Source organism: Ambystoma mexicanum, chromosome 1q, assembly GCF_040938575.1.
Source record: "Ambystoma mexicanum isolate Mex_15411 chromosome 1q, UKY_AmexF1_1, whole genome shotgun sequence".
Classification (NCBI taxonomy): domain Eukaryota; kingdom Metazoa; phylum Chordata; class Amphibia; order Caudata; family Ambystomatidae; genus Ambystoma; species Ambystoma mexicanum.
In genome coordinates this window covers 1,452,185,054-1,452,208,238 of record NC_090922.1, presented here as the reverse complement: position 1 = coordinate 1,452,208,238, position 23,185 = coordinate 1,452,185,054, and the positions used below count along the sequence as shown (strand labels likewise).

The 23,185-nt window shown below is 49.0% G+C and overlaps 1 non-coding gene across 1 annotated transcript; it reads right to left on the bottom strand.

Annotated features, from left to right (window-relative positions):
- Positions 1-4,201: 4,201 nt before the first annotated feature.
- On the bottom strand, positions 4,202-4,332 carry LOC138565470 (small nucleolar RNA SNORA35). Its single transcript, XR_011301335.1, has one exon. It is a non-coding gene; the product is annotated as a small nucleolar RNA SNORA35 (small nucleolar RNA).
- Positions 4,333-23,185: the final 18,853 nt, after the last annotated feature.

Here is a 23,185-nt window from a genome sequence, read left to right as displayed (position 1 = left end):
GAGAGTCACGTGTGAACCTATGAAAGATACTAATGCTGGAGAAGGAACAAGTTACTTACCTGTAACTCCTGTTCTCCAGCACTGGCATTACATGGATTCACATGCTCACTCATGAATATTCCCCGTTGTCAGGCTGGGAATCCTCAGTAATATTAAAGCATTTTTGCTTTAAAGCAAAAAAACTGCTTGTCGCTTCTATAGCCTATTGCTGACACTTTGGGTCTTGCTGACACTTTGGGTCATACTGCCCCAGCCAATGACATTCGTCCCTCTAAGCTCCACCGTTGGTGGCCATCTTCAGATTTGGTCGTGCACGTAAAGTGGCAGTAGGAACCAAGAAGAGCCAGAGAGGGGAAGGAGGGTGGGTTCGGATGTGAATCCATGTAAGACCAATGCTGGAGAACAGGAGTTACAGGTAAGTAACTTGTTCCTTCTCCAGCATGGGCTCTTACATGGATTCACATGCTTGTGGATACGATTACACAGCAGTACATAGACACAACCACAGGAGGTGGCAAGACTCAACAAAAGCAATACGCTTACCCCTGGAACAGACTCGCCTCATGTGAACAGGTTGCGAAGCACCCAAAGCACCCCTTGGCTGACTCAGGACTCATCCCTGAAATCCCTGTCGACACAGCAGAATCTTGTGAAGGTGTGGGTGGGCCTCCACATAGCAGTCCGGCAGATGTCGAGCTGGGAAACACCAGAGAGAAAAGGTGTAGTTGCTACAAATGGTTCTCATGGAGTGGCCTCTCGGCCGGCCTGGTAGAGTTCTGTTGGCCAAACGATGGCAATGCGTGATACAACCAGAGAACCACCTGGAGTTGGAAGCCTTAGACAGTGCCTTCACATGTCCTATAGGTACGAAAGCGATGAGGGGCTGAGAAGTCTTTCCAAACGGTTTGGTGCGTGCCACATAGTACATCGAGGCACGCAAAACATCCAGTTTCTACAACTGTGCTGGTGAAGATGGGTTAGCGAAGAAAACCGGCAAGACTAAAGGTTTGTTCAAGTGAAAGTCCAGCAGGAGCCGATAAGGCAGAAGCTGCAGGGCTGTGACTCAAAGGGGAGAAATCCTTTGTGAACGGCACCACACTGTAAAGCGTTTCCACTTGTGCTTATAGCAGGAAACGTTGATGAAGCTTTGGGGTTTGCTAGAATGTTCTTGCATTCCAGAGATATTGAGTACTGTCTGAATGCTAGGGATACAGGAGCCAGGCCGCTAGGTTCAGTGACTCTGGGTCGTGGTGTAGGATCGACTCTTCTTCCCTGGAGAGGAGGACTGGGCCACTCCGGTGCAATCATCTTGCAGCAGGATTGTCAGAGTGATTTGATCACACATAGCAGCAGGGGAATTGGTGGAAATGCGTATAGGAACAGGCCCTCCCAAGGGAATGAGAAGGCATCTCCTAGACTCCTGGTCTGAGGATACCTGTTGGAAAACGTCTGGCATTTGAAGGTTGATTTGTGGGTGACCCCACTTGCTGGTTGCAAGCAGTAGATGCATTTGTGATGCCGATTTTGAACAAAGATGTTTTCAGGCTGCATTACGAGCAGGCCCTGAAGAGGCTTTTAATTATGGCGTCCGCCATGATGTGTGTAGAAAGCCTCAAGCTTGGGCCTGCGGCCTCACATGGTCTGGAGATCCAGCAATGTAACGGATCTCGTCCGGAAACGGGTCCCTGCTGCCGGTAGTCACTCAGTGACTGAATAATTTGAGACAATTTCTTACAAAAATAGGTAAGGGTATCGAGGAGCGAAACAAAAGGACTCCCAACACAAAAACATGCAGTAAAAATCTAGAAATGTCCACCAGGTGTGGAGCTTAAGGGGCTAAATGTCATTGGCTGGTGCAGTGACAGACATGGGCTTTAGAAGCAACAAGCAGTTTTTAGCTTTAAAGCAAAACTGCTTTATTACCAAGGATTCCCAGCCTGACGACTGGGAATATTCATGAGCATGTGAATCCATGTAAGAACCTCCCCCCCAAAAGAATGGCAATCAGCAGTTCTCCTCCAAAAAGCACCTTCACTTGCTCTTATGTGAACTGCCAGCCTGCCAGCACCTAATTTGAAAGGGCCTCATCACGAGACTGGCAGTATTCCGGCGGTAATATCGCTGGGATACCGCCAGCGCAAATAGCGTTACTGCTACTCCGTCAAGGCGCTATTAGCGCCAGATCAGGGGTAGTGGTAAGTTCCCATTCCCCATTGGGTCCGTTGGACCCAATGGGTTTGGGGGGTTCTATTACTGCCAGCGATAATTGCACCGGCGGTAATGGCACTGGAAAAACGTGCGGAAAACAGAATTTTTACCTGCACAAATTTTCTGCCCAACTCATAATAGGGCCAACCCTTAAATGCAGCACTAATAGCGTAAGTCTTTTCTGTCCAAGCTTCAACTGCTATTTCAGTTCCATCTATGTAAAACAACTGGAACAAACAGCCTGTAACGCTCACCTGACTCCCACGGAGGCGCTGGTCTAGTCTGGGTTGCTGTGGCCTCTTCGAGCGTGATGCGCAGAACTCGGAACACCGACTGAACAGGACCCTCAAATCTTGCTTGACTGGCCCGTAGGAATATCCTTCTGCAGATGAGAAAGGGGATTAACAGTCTGCAGAATAGTGTGCTTGCTCCCCCCTACCCCCTTCGTTCTTCTCTAACTTCCTCCGAAATCCCCGGTTGAAGCTCACCTTATGGTTTGAAAGGATGAACTCTCCATCCTGCTTCTGGTGCAGGGGCGCGTGTTTGTCCAGTTACTTCACTGGTTTTCAGAATGGCGCTGGCAAAATCCACTTGACTTTTCTGAGCGGAACGCCGTAAGTATGAAGATTACAAAAGTTCAAGTGTAGAGCCTCCTTTTCTGTTGCCTTCCTAACCTGTGATCTGTCCTTTATTTCAGGTGCAGAATGAAGGCGATGCGTTGAGGGATTGAATTGCCGATGGTAAACTCAGGTGAGTTAGCGATGGGGGCGATCCCTCTTAATGTCTTTATATTCCTCCAGTAATGTCTTTTGTCCTTTCCCCATAGGGGCCGGGGTGCGGTACCTGCCAACGAAGCGGCGCCGTCCCGAAATGAGGAATGGTCCACCAACAGAAGACCGGTAAGTGTTATGGCGGAAAATTAGGCTTTCCTCATATGTTCCTTCTGCTCACCTTTTGTCTCTTCTTCTCTCCCCTAGGCGCAGAGATGTGGCAACCGTTGCAGACAGTCGCAGTGGAGCCAGAAGAACTCCAGAGGACAGGTGAGTGAAGCGCGGCGCTGCAGCGAGCAACGCAGTGCTTTTAAATGAAAGTCTTTTCTCAGGAACGCTGGCGTGAAGGTTCCGGATGCAGGTAAGAAGTTTGATAAAATTCTTGGTTTTCACCTTTCTCTTCTCTTCTTTCCTTACAGGTGTTCCAGGATCGAGGCGGGCGTGGCTGGATACCAGATGCAGGAGCAGACACGGTGAGCGTTCAGCTGCTTCGACGCAGAACAACGCGAAGCGTGAGCTACTGTCTGGGCGTGGCTTAAATAGCCCCCAAAGTAGTTCCAGGTAAGTATCCTTCCCTGGCCACGCCCGAGTGGCAAAATAGTCCCAATGAAAAAATAGTCCCTTTCAGGTCTCAGGGATGCCTGAATCTTGCAGCATGGTCTGCATCAGGTAAGTGCACAAAACACCTTCCTTTATGAGCCTGGCGCCTATGGCGCCAGGACTGATGTCCAACATGAGCCTGGCGCCAACGGCGCCAGGACAGAGTCCAAAGAGCCCCTATAAGGGGCCGCTGGGCTTTTACCCGGGGGCATGATGCCTGCTCCCGGGGGTGCTGGGCCTGGCCTGGTGCTCCGGGGGTAGGCATCATGACAGCCTTAAGTACATAACCTTGTTTGTCAACAAATCAAGGTTTTAAAAGGAGCAACACCCCCCCTCAAAAATCATATGAAGGCTGTCTTTCTCATAGCCCTCCTCAACTGCCAGATCAAAAGCCTACCTGATGCTTTAACCAAGTACTCTTGAGAGTGCAGCCTTGTTTGGTGTACTCTGAAAATGATATAGAACATCAAAGTAGCTACTTTAATGGCAGTGTTGCAAAGCTAACCTCACTCGGACTATGAAGTCACGAATATTCTAGTGCCTGCCGGCAGCCACTGTAATTCAAAACAATGCTACCAATTATATCTTTCAACTGGCTATGTGCATAAGACGCAGTTTTTAACACATTTACCCAACTCTCAGAAGGGACAGACTACTTTGAAAAGAGCCTGGCCTTTCTGAAAGAAGGAACTTTCTCTAGCGCTGGAATGAGACCATAAGGTCACAAAGATCAGATGGTCACTTGACAGTGCAGCCCTTAGGGTACACCCCACCCCCACACCATAGCATGTATACAGACCTCAAGCCTCCCGTAGGTTAACTTACCGTTACCGGCATCATTTACCGGACCAGAGTATTACAAGCAGCAATGCCGGTGTCACCAGCATCGACAGAGACCTGCTGTGACCGGGCTCCTCCTTGCCGGTATGAGTGCAGACACACGGCAGCCATTACGAGTAGCACGGACTCGCAAATACTGGCATGGAGATGCTGGTAATCACGGATACCTTGATGCCGTTAACACTGGCATCGCGGAGCTGGCGTTATTAGCAGTCTGCTGTGTAGAAACCTGCCACAGGTGCAGACAATCAGCACAGGTGGAGCCTATGGAGTCTGGCACAGCACAAAAGGAGCACTCCTACACACCACACCCCTCCCAAATCCACAATGCTACCATTGGCAGTTGCAATACTGGGGCTGGAGGACATGCCTGCACTGCGACTCCTTGAGCAGGCAGTGAACCAGAGAATGCAGCAGAGGGACAGGAGGAGAAGGAGGGTGAGGCTGGGCTAGCACATACCAATAGCGCAGGCAGTTGTACCCCGTAGGTAGCCACCAATCCCTTGCCAAAGGGCAAGTCCATTTGACCTAGCCCCTGCCCAGATCCACACCCTGTACCGCCTGGACCGGGACACCATCACCACAACAGTGTACCTCATCCATGATGACCTGGTGAGCCTCATCAACATCCGGACAGCCATCCCCGACTTGCTGAAGGTAGTGTCTGTGCTACAGTTCCTTGCCACAGGCACCCACTAGCACACAGTGGGGCAGCTGCATGGATTCTCACAACCCTGTTTCTCCCGTGTGCTCAATGTTAGGGAGAATTCTCTTCTAAGGCTAATTTCCCTTTACCCATAGAGTCCCCCAGCAGCTTTGCTGAATTTGAAGGGTTTATTTTTTTCTCCTGCTAAGAGTGAGACCCTTTTTTCCCACTCTTAGGCAGATTGCTAGTGTATGTTTTAGGCTATCTTGTGTGCTTATGGCCTATGGGGATTTTCTCACCCTCATAGGGATCATCTTTTTAACATGTGTGGTACACAGCACCCTCGTGCCGTACCACATGGGTTTCGTAGCGACCCCCAAACATAGACTCCATACCCTGGGACTGACTACTGTCTCCCAAGCATTTAAAGTCCCCATTGACTTTACTAGTCAATAATTATGAACTAAACCAGTACAATCCATCTTACTATGGAAGTACTGGAAAGGGTTAATAGTTTTACCCTAGTGTTCATTTTTGAGGGGGTATCGTACAGTCCCTCTCTCCAAAGTTTCTAGCTGGTGGCAGTGGTTACTACCGTAAATATTCGACCGCAAATATTTTCCTATGGGACTTTCCCATTGTTCGAGGCTACCACTTTTACTGACAGCCTCTAACATACCGCCGGTTTATTTTACTATTAACTTTACTCCGGTAGGTTTTTATTGCCAGAACTTTAATAATATTTCTTTCTCGTGTCTTTCTCTGAAATCCTAACCCAGGTCGCGGATCCTTTGTTTGTCCTTTTGGCAGGCTTCTGCACAGAAGCCCTCCTTTCGGCACCACTGAGTCTGGGATAGACAGGATGTGTGGGACGGGGAATAGGTACCCTGGACAGGGTTACCGAGGCAACCCAAGTCGCACTCTGCCCTGATAGGCTGGGGGGTTAGCCACCCCACTGTGTGAGTGACAGCTAGGCTGCATGAATGGGGGTCTTGCTGCATAAAAGCAGGGTCCTGCCGACTGGAGGACAAGACGTCGCCACTGGAACTAAGAAGCCGAAGAGGAGAGAAGCCAAAGAGATCTGCAACGACTGAACCACCGGTGAAGCCCTGCTCCAGATCCTCACCACTTTTCTCCGACGACTCGAGAAGATCTTCACCTGCAAGAGTCTTCTTCCCTTGAGTTGGTGGGGTCAACCAGTTCGCCAATCGCCTTCCAGGACCTGCTTTGGTCGAATCGCCAGTGCCAAGCACTAGTAGACCGGATAGCCAGGCACCCGTCCACCACAACCGCGATTTAAAGGAGCGTACCTTTTATCCCGTTTTGGCAGCACCGCGGCTGGTTTCATCCCTGGGCAGTGCAGTAACTCGAACCTTCCTCCACGATGAGAGCCTCTCTTCCTCTGCTGGATCTCCCGAACTGAAGGAACTGCCAGGAACTACCGCCACTGCAGGAGCCTCTTCCACTTTCAAGGTACATTGTTCCGCCAGGCCTCCCGTTTCGTTGGGTATTGCTAAAGGTGTTTTAAATCTTTACTTACCTTCTGGGCTGGCCGCTTTTCGTCTAACATTATCTTTCTACGTCCTGCAAAAGCCTTTTCAATCGTTTAACAAAGACTTGACTGCAGCTACTAGAACATTTTGAACCTAGGCACTTGCGCTGGCACAAGCCTCTTGACTCTGGATAAATCTGTTACAACTGCCTTCTCTAGATTGTTTCTCTTCAAAAAATGTGTTGGTGCACCTAAAACTCTCATAACCATCTTTCCTTTCCATTTACATATTGCTGAAGAGCCATTTTGCTAGGTTTTCACCCGAGTACTATTGATGCTAAAGTGCTGCCTTGCTTAACTTGTTCACAATCCAATTGGGAAGTGTTGCTGGTGCGTTTAAGAGGATAAGTCTGTATAACTTGTTCTTTCCCTCCCTCTAAAGAAATTGTTAGAGTGCCATTTCTACTTAGTTTAACATGGTGCCGTTTTGCTCAGTTTTCACTCTTGCTCAAACTTGTCTACAAATTAACTAGGGAGTTGTGTATACTTTTCCTGACTGTTTTAACTTACTTTAATGATAATGATTTGTGTGTGAACATCAGAGTGTGTAAAATAAATATATAAATTCTTTTTGATACAAAGCTTTGGTCAGTGTTTCCTTGTTCCATAGTATTGTAGTCCTATTGTGTAAACCCTGAATACTGCTCAGGTCCCTCTTGAGATAGGCCTGACTGCTTAGCCACAGCTACCAACTAAATCTTTGTGGTACAGACTGATACCAAAGGGGATTTATTGCATATAGCTGTAGTTTTAATCTTTTGCAGTGCTCCCTAAGGGAACTGCACAGGATTCTGCCTAACACTGGTATATAGCGGTGAGGATAAAAGTATTGGATTTACATTTTAGAGTGCTGCCAGTACCTTGGTTCAATTAACCACAAGGCTTAAAAATCACTAAAAGTTAATTTAAAAAAAAAGTCAATTATGGAAAGCTATAGCCAGGAGACCCTCCTTGTAAATACTGCTGATTATTTAAGGGATCTGTGCAGACAGAAAAGTCTTCCTGTCAAAGGCAAGCACTCAGAAATGATTGAAAGATTGTTAGAACACCAAAGACTGGAGAGTGGGGTTGTAGTGCCCGCCCCTCCAGCAAATGTAGCAAACATTGAGGATGATAATGTTGATGATGTTATTGTTGAAGCATATGAGGAAGAGGAAGATAACAATGTAACCCCCTCTGGCCCTCTGCTGCTCAAAGGCCTCACCCTGTGGCTACTGGACCATTGTCAGGTCTCACATTAAGTCCTGAATGTATTACTCTAGTAAAAATGAGACTTGAACTTGCATTCAAAAGAATTAGTGCCCAAACTGAACACAAACATCAAGAACTAATGCTCAAAGAAATGGAGCTCAATCATGAGCTAGAGATGAAGAAATTGTCTTTGGAAAATGCTTCTCTCCCCGATTCCTCTAGATCTTCCAGTCCCAAAATACCCTGGATGCCTAAAGAGATTGTGGGTATGTATGGTTAGCTATGTTTGAATAAAATAATGGGCTCCAGGAAATCACAGGGAATCAGTTGATCCCCTGGTTATTCTCTAGGCTCCCCCCTGTTGCATCTGATGTAGTAATGGAGTTGGGGGAGGTGGATAGGATGGATTATGAATGTGTGAAACTAGCTTTGATAGCTAGATTTGGGACGACCCCTCCCAGTACCTTAAGAGGTTTAGGACCCTCAAAAAGCATTATAGTACCCCTTGGGCAACTTGGGTGAATGAATGTTTGAAAAACTTAGAGGGATGGATTAAGGGTTACAGAGTGAACACTTCTGAAGGAATGAGAAATCTTGTCATGTTGGAGTCTATCTATGATGCCTGCTCTGCTTAGCTCAGACAGCACTTGGCTGATTCAAAAGAACTAGATTCCAAGAAGCTAGCTAAGCCTGCTGACTTGTGGATTGCCAACAGGGCTACTCACAAGGATTCAGGGGTCACTCTGAAAAAGGATGAAGGAAAGCAGCCTAAGAAAGACAACAAAGAGAATTCAAATCATTCCAATTCCAAAGAGGGCCACAAACAAAATTCTAAGGGTAAGCCACAAGGGAAACCAACTCAGGCTAGTGTACCTTCTGGTCCCAGACCAGAAGGAGGTCAGAGCAAACCACCATTCATAAAGACATTTGGAAAATGTTATGTTTGTGGTTCAACTGACCATGTGAAAGGGGATCCCAGATGTAAGGGTAAACCTTCAGGGGTCCACACTGTCTCCTTAGCCTTCACTCCAGAGGAGGAACTACAAATGGTCAGTGGAAACTTTCAACTACTGGCTGAAGACCCCATCCGAGTCTCAGCTAGTGTATCTTTAGTATCCTTGGGGTTGTGGGAACAACAGAATTTAGATGTGTATAATTCTATCCCAAATAATACTAAAGAGTATTATAAAGACAGTGTCCTAGTGAATGGTTGTGATGCTGGAAATGCATCGGAGGGACAGGGCCTCCGTATCCTTGTCCTTTACTGCTTTTTATTGTGTGTTCTGTTATGTTTTCCACGCAGGAGTTCACGTGGGTCTCCTGGCGGTGCAGCTCTCTCTCTTTTGGTTTGGTGAATAGACCTGTGGGATACCCTTATGGCACCCATGTGTAGGGGTACAACCCTGTGCCCCTAGTGTATGTTTTTGGGCACCTGTGTGTGACCCACAGAGCAGGGTACGGGCTGGTGGCAGCTCCGTGCTGAAATTACTGGTGCCCTGAGCTTCCTCCATTTTGGGATGCCCAGGCCCTGTCATGGGAATCGGTAGATTCCTGATGGAGACAAAATGGCCCCCATGGCCTCTTGCCTTCCATCACCTGTTACCCTGATCTTCCCGAAGTCCTGGGAAGCCCTGCCTCTGTCCCTTCCCTCTGACTGGCTGTTGGGTGGAAGTTCCGTATATGGTAGTGTGGGGAAGTGCCAAACAGACTGGCTGGAGCCTTCTCAACGACCGTATGTTGTGGGTACGCCTGTGGGTGGGACCTGGGTGAATGGAGTGTGTGACGAATACGCATTCTGTTTTGTGACTGTCTAGTATCTGGTGTCTGAAACAATGGTTGAGCCAGCCCTGCCCGAAACCGGTATGAATGCAGCTTGGACTGTTGAATGGCTCGGTACTTGTCCCAATACACATAACTTGTTGTGAGTGTCTGGAGAGAAGTGAATGGCCTGAATACCTTGTGTGCCTGATTGGCTGCCTGCCTGCATGAATGCCCGTAGTCGTGATTGGATGCTTGAGTATGACCCAGCGGAATGAATGGGAGATCAACAGTATATCTGGGGACCTCTCACTGCTAGGACTCGTGTTCGGAAGCGGAAGTCCACTACAGAGAGTAACTGGAGTAACTGAAGCTTAACCTTGAGCCCTGCTGGACGAGAAGAATTGCTGTTGCTCTCCCTCGCAATCTGAAAGCTGTTGTGCTCAAGAACTGACCCAGAGTGGACCTGGTAAGGCGCCCTCTTCCCGAGCTATGAGGGACCATCGTGCACAGCTGATCTTTGCCTACGCTCCCTGGTAGACAGTCCTTTGACAGGCTGCCGACCCGATACAGGGATTGCTGCGGAACTCCAAGGAGAAGTGCCCGGACTGTTGTCCACCACTGTCGCCGACCGCCGCCGCCGACTGGAGCCGCCGTGTTCCCGTTGCCTAAGAACTTCATTGATCCAAGGATGCTCTCGTCCGCATCGTCGCTGCTGTATCCTGCCGTAGAAGGCCTGACCGTCGACGCGCCAAGGAGCATCCACCGGTGGGTTTCTCGCCACCCAAAGACCACAGAGACGCCAACGACTCGGCGCACTTGCTGGGCCACAGTTCTTCAACTCTTTACGGTCCAGAACTATCGACACCGAGGTGGCCCGCATGACTCTTCCTGGCAGGACATTTACACTTCCTCGTCAACGAGCACCGCTAGGAACGACGCGGCTACTTCACTGTCGTAGCTCAACCTGTTCTCCGTCAGACGTTTGACAACCCTTGACTCCTGCCTTAAAGGGAGGGCACTCAAGCAGGGTTGTCGATTTCCCCGACGTGGAACGCTACAACGCCAAGGTACTTTGGGGTTGCAGAACTATTGGGAAGTCTAAGGGTGAACAATAAATGGCTGGGCTTGTATCTTTCTTCTAAAGGTTGCCCAGGTGGGGGGATCTCCACACAGAGCTGTGTTTAACAGTAGGTACCAGTATTCTGCCTATTGCTCACCCACCCTGCTTTCCTTCCTCTCTCTACTGTTGGTTTCCTCTTTATTTTGATCTGTGTGTCATTCTGACGATATGTACTTGAATAAGATCTAATAACGTTAGTGGTACCACTTTAGAATTGTACATATTTACCATTGTTGATTTTCGGAGTACAAAGTGAGTTATCATGATCGTGTATATGACCTTGAATATTAATTATATAAAGACTATGTTTTAGCTGATACAGTGTGTGGACATTCCTTCGTGGGTGCTTGGGGACTACACTGTACTTAAGAACCAGCTCGCATCACCTCCCGAGAAGCTAGGCCTTGATTGCTCGTCCATTGCTACAGTAATAGAGAATCTTGGCAGGGGTCTCTGTGCCTCCCCTCTCCCATATAGAGAGCGGAAGTGCAGACCCCCCTCCGCTCTTTACAATGGTCAGGAGACCCCTGCCATTAGAGACACTGGAGCCAGCATAACTGTGGTGGATGAATATTTTTTCAAGGTGGAGGATGTTGCTAAGGCACCCAAATGCCTCACCAAGTTAGCTGGAGGGCCTGTGCAGATGCTTCCCCAGTTACCAGCTCTCATCCAGTGCAATGAAATGACTGTCAGGATACCTGTTAGTGTTCAATCTGAAGTACCTGGAAGTGTGTTCTTGGGCAATGATCTTAAAGATCTTGGAGTAGTGTCAAGTACTCCCAGACATCCTAGTAAGAGATTACAGGAGCTCACCAGACCTGCAAGGGAGAGGACCTTGAGAGACTCTCCTGAGGAGATGATAGAAAAAGAAATCACTCCTACTCCACTGGAGTTACTAACTGCAATTTCAAAGCAACCAGAAGCAAAGGGGAAACCCAAGACCTCTAAGAAGAAGCCAGCAGAACGCACTCCAGTGCTGCCAACCAGGAAATCTCCTAGGTCGTCAAAAATCACACCTGTGATTCCTCCTCCAGCTGAGGCTGAGAGGGAGGTACAACCCTGTGTGGTTGAACTAGAGCCTGAAGATTCAGATCTAGTAGAAGGCCAGGATCGTATTGGAGATCTGGACCCTTTGGACCATCCTGAGCTGCAGTCTTTACTGGCAGAAGGTGGCCCTAACAGGACAGACTTCAGTAAGGGGCAAAGAGAATGTTCAACTCTAGAAGGTCTTCGCCAGCAGGCAGCTTCTCAGCTTGAAGGGCAAGAGCCTGGGAAGTTTAGGTTACACTGGGAAGATGGCCTCTTCTATAGTGAACCGACTGAGTCAATCCCTGGACACTACAAAAGACTTGTAGTGCCCCAAGAGAACAGACTCCAATTCTTGCAACTAGCCCATGAGATGCCTTTGGCTGGTCACTTGAGTTTCAAAAAGACCAAGGAAAGGCTCTCTCTCTACTTTTATTGGCCTAAAATGGGGGCTGAGCTAGATAAGAATTGCAAGAGTTGCCACACCTGCCAAACTTCTGGTAAGAGTGGATCCAAGAATGTGGCACCTTTAGTGCCTCTCCCTGTGGTGGGAGTACGATTTGAGAGGGTGGGAATCGACATTGTCGGTCTTCTTGACCCTCCACCCTCTTCAGGCTACAGGTTTATCCATGTTGTAGTAGACCATGCTACTAGGTACCCTAAGCAATTCCTATTAGGACTGTTACAGCTCAGGCTGTGGCTAAGGCCCGCCTTTGTATTTTTACCAGAGTTGGGTTTCCTAAGGAGGTAATATCCGACAGGGGGTCAAATTTTATGTCTCACTACATGAAGGCCATATGGAAAAACTGTGGAGTTACCTACAAGTTCTCAACAGCATACCACCCTGTTAGGGAGAATTCTCTGTTTAGGCTGAATTTCCTAACCTAGTGAGTCCCCCAGCAGCTTTGCTGGATTTCTGGAGTTTGTTGTTTCCATCCTGCCAAGAGTGAGACTCTTTTTCTCCCACTCTTGGACATGTATGTGTGTGTAATTCCTTTGAATGCCAATGTGTTCTATGGGCTATGGGGTCTTTTACTCCATAGGGTCTCATATGTTTTTCTATGTGTGTTACACCGCACCCTACGTGCCGTAACACTGGGGCGTCCTAGCGGACCTCCACCATAGACTCCATACCCGGGGACTGACTACTGTCTCCCTGGGCATGTAAAGTCACCATTGGCTTTACTAGACCTAAATTTACTAACAGAACTAGTACAAACCATCTTATTGTGGACGTACTAGTATGGGTAATTCGATTACTCCTGGATCTGTTACTCGAGGGGGCACTGTCCCGTCCCCCCTCGTCGAGTTTTGGCTGGTGGCAGTGGAAACTACTTGTTATGTTCGACCCCGAACATAACCCTATGGGATTCGTCCCATTATTGGAGATTGATACTTTTCTCGTTAATCTCTAACGTACCACCGGTCTACTTATCTTAAATAAGTTTATCGGATGGTATTTTCTGCCAGAACTCGGTTTGTAAAATGGCGTCTGTGTTCGTCTCTGTGACTCCTAAACCAAAGGTTGAGCCCTTTGTTCCACTTTTGGCGGGCCTCTGTACAGAGACCCTCCAAAGTGGTGCCATTCTGTCTGGGTTACCACAGTGGTGTGGGAGGGGGTTTAGGCACCCTGGACCGAGTTGCCTTGCCAACTCCGGTCGCTCTCTGGAGTGATTGGCCCAGGTGGTGAGCCTTCCCGCTCACCACTTAGCATGTGTCGATTGACAGCTAGGCTGAATGAATGGGGGTTTTCTGCATAAAACCAGGGCTTTTGGGACTGGATCTTCAGAAGTCGCCACAGGACCTAAACATCCGACGAGGGTAACGCTGAGCCGACCTGCACGACGACACCTCCGGTGGAGCCCTGCAGAACCGACTCACCACTTCCCGACGACAGAGGAGATCTCCCTGCCGGAGAGTCTCTTCCCCTGACTGGTGGGAACAACCAGTCCCCTTTGCTTTTTATTCGCCTCAGGACGCAGTGGTCGAATTGCCCGTGCAGAGCACCTCGGCAACCGGATAGCCACTACCCCTGTACCGCGACCAAAAGGTGGTGCCTTGTGACGGAGCACTCCGCGGCTGGTCTCTTCCCTGGTGGTGCACCGGACTTCACTTTTCTTCGACGACGAGATCATCTCTACTCTTGGCAAAGACCCGACGTGCATCCACCACCAGGAACAACTGCCCCCGCGGGAGCTGCCCTCCACAACTAGGTACCGTGTCCGCCTGGCTTCCCTTTTCGATCGGTTCGAGTGAGGTGTCTTAATCCTCTCCTTTCCGTTGGGTCGCCTCCAAGCTTTTCTCATTTATAAGCCGGTCAAGTGGCACAGCGAGTAGAGCGCTCGCTTTGACACCCGTGCAGAGCCTGTTAACGCAGGTTCGAATCCCGGCGGGGCCAAACTCAGCCTTTCATCCTTCCGAGGTCGATAAATGAGCACCACACACCGTGGGTAATAATAAGCAGCGCTCGGATACCTGAGGGTTTGTAGCGCTATATAAAAGCCTAATTATTATTATTATTCTGAACTAGTTCAATCTGCCGATAACAATTTGCTACAAAGACTTGAATGCATCTCCACTAGAGACTTTTTGGGACATCGCGCCTTGCCTCTCTCCGAGTGGGCCTGGCCTCTGAACTTTACGATCTATTGTGATTCTTGCCTTCCTGCCTTGCATTTTATCCGCAAAGGATTGAACTGTGTTGATTTCATAACCTGCCTATCTTTTTCTCTCCCGTCCTAACTAATATTAGAGTGCCATCTAGGTTGAGGTATACACCTCTGTCTGAAAATAAGTGATACCGGTAGAACCTAGACTTGTCGAAATATTGCTAGGGGGATTGATCGTTTTCTGCTTCATAGAGTAATTGTGTTTGATTTGTTTGCCATGAATTTGCCATAGTGTTTTTGATAGATGTTTCGTTATAAATAAATACCTTAATATCTTTACACTAAGCCTCGTTGCGTGTTTGCTTGTCTTGATGTGAAGAATTGCCCTATATTGTATACTCCACATACTGCTCAACTCTTCTTGAGGGAAGTCTGACTGCTCAGCCACAGCTACCAAGTGAATCTGTGTGGTACAGACTGCTACCAAGTGGGTTCACCGCCAACCACCTGTAGTCCTAAATCTTTTGCAGTGGTCCCAGAGGGAACTGCACAGGTTTCCGCCTAACACACCCTCAGACAAATTGGTTGGTAGAAAGGTTCAACAGAACCATGAAGAGCATGATAGGAGCTTTAGAAGACCCCCTTAAGAAAAAGGGGGATCTTCTACTGCCACGCCTTCTCTTTGCATATAGAGAAGTCCCTCAGGAGGGAGGGAGTTACAGTCCCTTTGAACTTCTCTATGGCCATCTGGTCAGAGGTCCATTGGCCCTGATCAAGGAGGGGTTGGAGAGTGCTCCTTCTTCCAAGCCAGTCAGAGTGACTGACTATGTGATAGGACTCCGGAGGAGAATGTCACACATGATGGCTGAGGCAAGTGATAACTTGAAAGCAGGTCAGGCTCTGGTTAAGCATTGGTATGACCAGAAGGCCAACATGGTTGGGTTCGCTCAAGACCAGCTAGTTCTTGTTATGGTGCCAACAAGGCAGAGGGCCTTGCAGGACAAGTGGATAGGACTCTTCAAGATTGTGTGAAAACTTGGAGGGGTGAACTATCCGGTGGACTTAGGCAATCCTAAGGAGGCTCCCAGAGTCTTTCACACTAACCGTCTAAAACCGTATGTCTTGAGACCAGAACTGGGAGCTTTGCTTCTAGCTTCAGCTCAAGAGGAGGAGAGTGAACCTCTGCCTGACCTTCTCAGAGGCAAACCTTTGGATGAGCAAATAGAAGGAGTTAATCTCTCTTCTAATCTGACTTCTGAACAACAGGAGGAGTGCGAAGTTTTGTTAAATCAATTTGCCCCCTTGTTTTCACTTTCACCAGGCTTGATCCCTTGGAGCCAGCATGACATAAACACTGGTGACTGTTTACCTGTCAAAAGCAGGGGTTACAGAATGTCAGAAAATGTAAGAACCCACATCAAAGGAGAGGTCAACAAGATGCTTGATCTCGGGGTAATAGAACTCTCTACTAGTCCATGGTCCTGCCCAGTTGTGTTAGTACCAAAGGCAGGATCCAAGGAGTTGAGATTCTGTGTGGACTATAGAGCTCTAAATGCAGTCACTAAGACTGATGCCCATCCTTTGCCAAGGACGGATGAGCTGGTGGATAGACGTGGATCCGCCAAGTTCCTCGGCACATTTGATCTCACGTCAGGCTATTGGCAAATAGCCCTGACCGACCATGCCAAGAAGAAAACTGCATTCTCCACCCCAGTTGGCTTATACCAGTTTAAGGTTATGCCTTTGGCTTAAAGAATGCAACTGCTACATTCCAAAGATGGTTAACCAGGTTCTGAATGGGATGGAGGACTTCTGCATGGCATACTTGGATGGACAAGGTGGGCAACTATTAAGAGAGAATGTTTTGCCATTGTGTGGTCTCTGAAGAAGTTTAGGCCATACTTGTATGGTTCTACTTTCACCATTCAGACTGACCACCAACCCTTGAGATGGTTAATGCAAATGAAAGGGGAAAACGCAAAACTGTTAAGATGGTCAATCTGCCTCCAAAGGTTTGATTTTACCATTGAGCACAGGTCAGGATGTCACCACCAAAATGCTGAAGGTCTCTCTAGGATGTTTTTAACCGACTAGAGGTAAGCGACTCGTCCAGGAGTGGATTAGATCCTCCTGTCCCTTAGTCTGGGGGGTGGAGGGGGGGTGTTAGGGAGAATTCTCTTCTAAGGCTAATTTCCCTTACCTATAGAGTCCCCCAGCAGCTTTGCTGGATTTGAAGGGTTTATTTTTTTTCTCCTGATAAGAGTGAGACCCTTTTTTCCCACTCTTAGACAGATTGCTAGTGTAGGTTTTAGGCTATCTTGTGTGCTTATGGCCTATGGGGTTTTTCTCACCCTCATGGAATAAAGACTTGACTGCAGCTACTAGAACATTTTGAACCTAGGCACTTTGCCTTGTACCACTGGCACAAGCCTCTTGACTCTGGCTAAATCTGTTACAACTGCATTCTCTAGATTGTTTCTCTTCAAGAAATGTGTTGGTGCACCTAAAACTCTTATAACCACCTTTCCTTCCCCTTTATATATTGCTGAAGTGCCATTTTGCTAGGTTTTCACCCAAGTACTGTTGATGCTAAAGTGCTGCCTTGCTTAACTTGTTCACAATCCAATTGGGAAGTGTTCCTGGTGTGTTCAAGAGGTTAAATCTGTATAACTTGTTCTTTACCTCCCTCTAAAGAAATTGTTAGAGTGCCATTTCTGCTTAGTTTAACACTGTGCCGTTTTGGTCAGTTTTCACTCTTGCTCAAACTTGTCTACAATTTAAATAGGGAGTTGTGTATACTTTTCCTGACTGTTTTAACTTACTTTAATGATAGTGATTTGTGTGTGAACATGTAACGCTCACCTGATTCCCGTAGAGGCGCCGGTCTTGACTGGGCGTATACCGTATCTTCAAAGGTGATGTGTAACACACGGCTGGCTCTTTGGGCTGGACCTCTGTGCACTGTATGTCTGACTCGAAGGGTAAGATGTCTGCAGATAGAAAATATGGGATTAATGAACTGGGTTATTGAATGTCTCTCTCTTCTTCCCTTTCTCTTCTCCTGTAGAACCCCAAAGGTTAACGCTCTCACCTTAGGTAAGTGAACGCCGTGCTCTCCATCTGCCTCGAGGCAGGGTGCTGTAACCAGTTTCTTCACTGGATAAGGGGAGCAGGCCTCTTGACTTCAGAGGACTGCTGTCCGTCGTTTACTGCACGAACGGTAAGTTTCGAGTAATTCTAATGTCTTTAAAGTCTTTAGTAATGATGTCTCTTGTTTTGCAGGGTTCCGGCGATGGCGGATGACGGGCTGAAGTGAGTTGAAGATGGAGCCCGTGTGATGAATAGAAGCGCCTGGAAGCACGTAAGTAAGCGCTTGTTGCCTGCTTCACGATGCGCTCTAACTGTCTTTTTATTTTGCAGGTACAAGTTCGGAGCGGCTGCAGGGTGCCGGAATACCCACTGGGTTAGATGTGGAAAGGAGTAATGGCACGTGAGTATTAAAGTTCCCCAATGTCTTTAAACGCACCTTGTTTTGTCTTTCAGATGCGGGATACAGCGCCGAAGGCCTCCGGAGCGTGCGAAGAGTTGGTAAGCTTTTGTCTTTCAGATGCCGGAATGCAGTGTGAAGACCTCCGGAGCGCACGAAGAGTAGGTAAGCCTTTGTCTTTCAGATGCCGGAATGCAGCGCGAGGCGTTGGTAACAGCCGATGGACCAGGTAAGTGAAGAGCTGTCACTGAAGACCGTAATGCTAACCTGTTCTTTCTTGTCTTTATAGGTGTTGCTGAAGACTGGATTCAGGATGGTAAGCCTTTTTCCTTAGGCCCAGGATCAGATGCAGAAGACACGATGAGCGTTCTGCTGCTGAGGATGCAGAATAACGCAAAGCAAGATTCATCCATCGGGTGTGGTTTAAATAGCCTCCTGTAGTGCTTAGGTCTCTCCTTCCACGGCCACGCCTAGGTAAGAAAAGAGTTCCTGCTTTCCAGAAGAGTTCCAGTGTTCTGAATCTAGGGAGTGGCTCCTGCCCCACCCAACAGGAAAAGTAGTTCCAAACAGAAGAGGATCAGAGGCTCAACTGGCAGGCAAGTAAGCAGCATGGTCTGCTGCAGGTAAGTCCACCCAAGCATTATGAGCCCGGCGCTTCCAGCGCTGGGACTGGGCATATTTATGAGCCTGGTGCCACTGGCGCCAGGACTGGGTCCAAAAGGTCCCAATTGGGACTGGTTGGCACTCGGAACCTGGGTTATGGATCTGCTTCCAAGGGAGTTGGGAAAACCCTGACCTTTTGGAAGCAGAGATCATGACAGAACATCAGAGTGTGTAAAATAAATATATATATTCTTTTTGATACAAAGCTTTGGTCAGTGTTTCCTTGTTCCATAGTATTGTAGTCCTATTGTGTAAACCCTGAATACTGCTCATCTCCCTCTTGAGATAAGTCTGACTGCTTAGCCACAGCTACCAACTAAATCTTTGTGGTACAGACTGATACCAAAGGGGATTTATTGCATATACCTTTAGTCTTAATCTTTTGTAGTGCTCCCTGAGTGAACTGCACAGGATTCTGCCTAACACTCCACCAGGTGGTAGATGCACTCCAGAAACACGCCAGGGACCACATCAAGCTATCACGGCCCGCAGAGGAGGTGAATGCAACCAAAATAGCATTCCATGCACTGGCAGGCATGTCAAAAGTCATAGGTGCCATCGACTGCACCCCTAAAATTGTGACACTAGTGAATTCAACAGAATGAGGGACACAGCCAATGGATGAAGATGTGGCATTTCTAGACAGCTGTGCGTACATGGAAGCAATATTCACAGCGCCCACACCAGTACATGCATCAGGAACATCATTAGACATGAACCACAGGTACCACAATGCACCACCCTGCACTCACAATGCATGAAATACATGAGCGCAGCAAAGTAAATCACGGGTCAATCTGCCATGCCTGGGCTAAATCCAACTGCCACACAGGGAAATCTCAGTCAGTGCACCCACCACACAGATACACCGCGGACCAGTCTACCTGTCCAGACACTTTCAAATGCAATGGGTCAAGCATGGTTACTATTGTAATCATCAATCAGTTACCACCACTAACATATGATTGAGTTGTGCAGGATTCATCCACATTACCTTATTTCCACCATGCCAGTACCCACACAGCCTTACCACAGAAACTTCACCCTTCACCGGCGGACCATACCACCAACGTAAATGAGCCTTAGTCATGTGGGGGAAGGCGTTGATGGACATGTACATGGTGACATCAAGAAGTCGAATGCGTGATTTGGAAACCACTATGTATCATGAAGCACATCAGGCAAAAGTGTCATGATGCACTGTACATGCAAAGTCCATTTACATTGGCAACACATCCATCAGATGTGAAGACATCATGGACCTTTTGCCTTCATTTGTGTGAGTGCTGTTTGTGATGGAAAGGTCCCTGCGATGTGACCAGCACCCATGGGTCATCCTTAAGTACACTTACCTGGGTCTTTCAATAAGGAACATGTCAAGTGCAGTCATGAATGATCTGTTGTATGTAATCATGAACACTGTACAGGCAGTGGTCACAAGGAATGACCGAATTAATCACAAGTACACGTTCCATTGCTCCCAAGCAGGTGATGCTGGGTATCCCCTGAAGCCGTGGCTCCTGACCCCCATTAGGCAACCAGTCAACAGGCACGAAGAGGACTACAACCGTGCACATGCACGCTCTCGTGTCACGATTGAGCAGACTTCTGGGCTGTTGAAGGTTTCGTTGCCTCAGCAGGTCGGTGGGGCACTCCTTTACGTCCTGGAGAAGGTGGGAAAGATAGTGTTGGTGTGTGCCATGCTGCACAACATGTGCATCCGGCGCAACGTACCCCTGCCCCCTGACATGGACATGATGCCACCTGAAAATGAGGAGGACGATGGGGAAGATGCTGGAAATCTCCTGCGGCACAATGTGCATGAAGGACGTGCGGCGCGCCAATATTTGATTGAACAGTACTTTTTATGGACTGCAGACCACAAGGCACTGGGAATGGGGCACACTGGGCACTGTACACAATTAAATTGGCACACACTCAAGAAGCAATGTCCAGTCATGTGTTTCCCTTACACCAGCTGTATTGAACAGAAATTAACTATGTACATATTGCCATTGCTGGAAGTGCACCACTAGCCCAAATAAATTAACCCCACTACCCCCAACCCCACAACCCTCAAACCCACTAGCCCCAGCCCCACTACCACAACATATGCCCTCATACGCCAACACCCAATACCCCAACACCCAATACCCCCAACCCCAGCACCCCAAAACCCAACAATCCCCCCCAATGCCCCCAACACGACTTCACCACTACTCCCTCACAACATGCACATGTAAGTCCAACTACTCATGCCCCCCCTTTTTGAGTGTCTGTGCGGCGTATACATCGCAGGGAGGGACGCGCCGGGCTTGTGTGTGTGGAACTCACCCCGGTCTCGTGTTCGATGATGGAGCAGGTTGGGGGTCAGTGTTGGCATTCCTCTGCCCTGCCATAGTGGTCGCCAACTGAGTGATGGCCTGGGTCATGGCTGCCATCCTTTCCCGCACACGCCGGACCATGCGGTCCACAGCCCGACTCACTACCCTGACATTCTCCTGCAGGGCATCCTGCATGGCCTGCCGTGTTGCCTAACCATGTCCTGCATGGCCTGCTGCCGACCCTCCATGCGGGCCAGCCGCCCCTCCAGATCCTGGATGTGTTGTGCAGCAGGTGGTTGCACGGGAGGTGGGGTGTGTGGGCTTCCGGGCTGTACACAGCTTCCTCCATGTTGTTGTCAGGGGCACTGTCCTCCAATGTGCTGTGTCCAGCTGAGCTATGTACCAGGGAGTTACGTGGGGTTGCCTGCATCAGGGGCGTACTTTGGCGGTCGTCATGTGTGCTGTTGTATGGGGGGGTCTGCCACCTCCTCCTCACTGTGTTGGGCAGATTGGGCCACCTCACCCAGCTCAATTGTGGCTGCTGATTGTGGCTTCTCCACGTCACTCACCACTGGGGATCCCAGTTCTTCCACCTTAGGTGTTCCCTGTGCCCCAGATGTGTTTTTTTTGCGTGGGGCCTTCATGCCAGGAGTGGCTTTTGGATGGTGTGCCTTGCTGGCAGCAGTGAGTCTTTGCTGGGGGTCCTTGGTGGGGATAGGTTGTTCCTGCTCTGATTGCTGGGCAGCCTGTGTGTCCTCTTGGTTGGTGGGATGTGGCGTGGAAGCTGTGGCACCCTTCAGTCCTGCCCTTGAGATAGAAGGCCCCTGGCTGGAGGAGGCGTTGTCGTTCCCACGGCTCCGACGTGCAGTGGGTTTTTTGGGTGTTTGCGCGTGTTCTGCCTCGCTGTCTGTTCCTCTTCCTGTGGGGGACAGTGAGGCAGGGCATAAGTCATGGGCCATCGTACATCCTACATGCATCGATGCTAGAACATTCCGAGTCCTGCGCATTGCATTGGACATGTTGGAGGGGCAGCCATGGTGCAAACAGGAATGGGGGGGTGCAGTGTTTGAGCATCCTTCTCGTGCAGCCATGTTGTGCATGGTTTTTGTTGGATGGCCTACAGGTGTCTCATGGTTTGGTGTTGTGGCTATGCCTCAGCGGCTCTCTGCCATGTGTTGTTTAGATGTGGGACAGATGTGTTCACATTATGTGCATAGATGCATTGATGTTTACACTGCGTGCATAGTCATGGTAGGTGGGTCAGATGTGCAATTGGCAGTGGTGATGTGTGCACCGTGCCATGAGATGGCACAGTGGTCAGGTCTGCATCTGTACGGTAATGTGTATGTGTGTGTGCGCAGGCAGATGGTGCTTGTGTTGGCAATTGGGGGCTCATGTGGGTTGTGTCAGTGGGGTTTGTTGGGTGTATTCGTGGCAGGGACATTGTGGTTATGTCAGAGGTGGCTATACGTGGGGATGATGGGGCATGTGTTTGCTCTCCTCTACTTGCCATTGGGACTTTCCCATTGTAGTTGGGGTTGGAAGTGTGTGTTGTGACTTTGGTATTACGCTAAGGGTCACTCACCATCATCGTCCGATGTTGGGATCCCGTCTCGGCACCACCGACGCCCTCGATTCCTTCCATAGTCATCAATGTGCTGCACGTCTCCTCCCACGTGGCAGGTTTTATTGAGTATGGTGGTCTAACTCCTGTGCCCAGGCCCTGGCTGCGATTAGCAGAGAGCAAGTCGCGGACCCGCTGCCGGAGATCATCCCACCGCTTTCTGCAGTCACGTACAGTCCGGGGTGTTGGCCCCACCGCCGAGACCTTTTGGACAACCTCCTCCCAAACAGCTTTCTTGCGCAGTTGGGCTCCCCGGCGCAGGTCTGTGCAAAAAACCACATCAGCGTGTTCCACCAAGGTATCAGCTAGCATATTCAGCTCGACGTCGCTGAACCTTGGCTTTCTGCGATGGACTGTGCCTTGCCTCGTAGCCATCTTCCTCAGCTTGCTTCCACCCTGCTCAGTTCTCTGGTCCAGGTGCTGTAGGCTGAGGATTGCAATGGATTGGGTTTTTAAAGATGGCGTCAGTGCATTTCCCGTTCCGGCGCAATGTTGGTGCTTCCGGTGCTGGTATTACTGGCATCGAGGATGCTGGTGCCGGTGCCTGCGGCATCGATGATGCCGGTATCAGGATTTTTGGGAGCCTTACCGGCATGAAGGTTCAACCGTTACAGCATGCCAGAATGCGCGTGCACTCTGACTCAGAATCTACCATAGATTCTGACAGCAGTGCTACACGGACACAGTAGCACCGGCATGCCGGTAATCTTGTTTTTTTACTGGCAAACTCGTAATGAGGCCCAATGGTCACCTGACCCATTCAA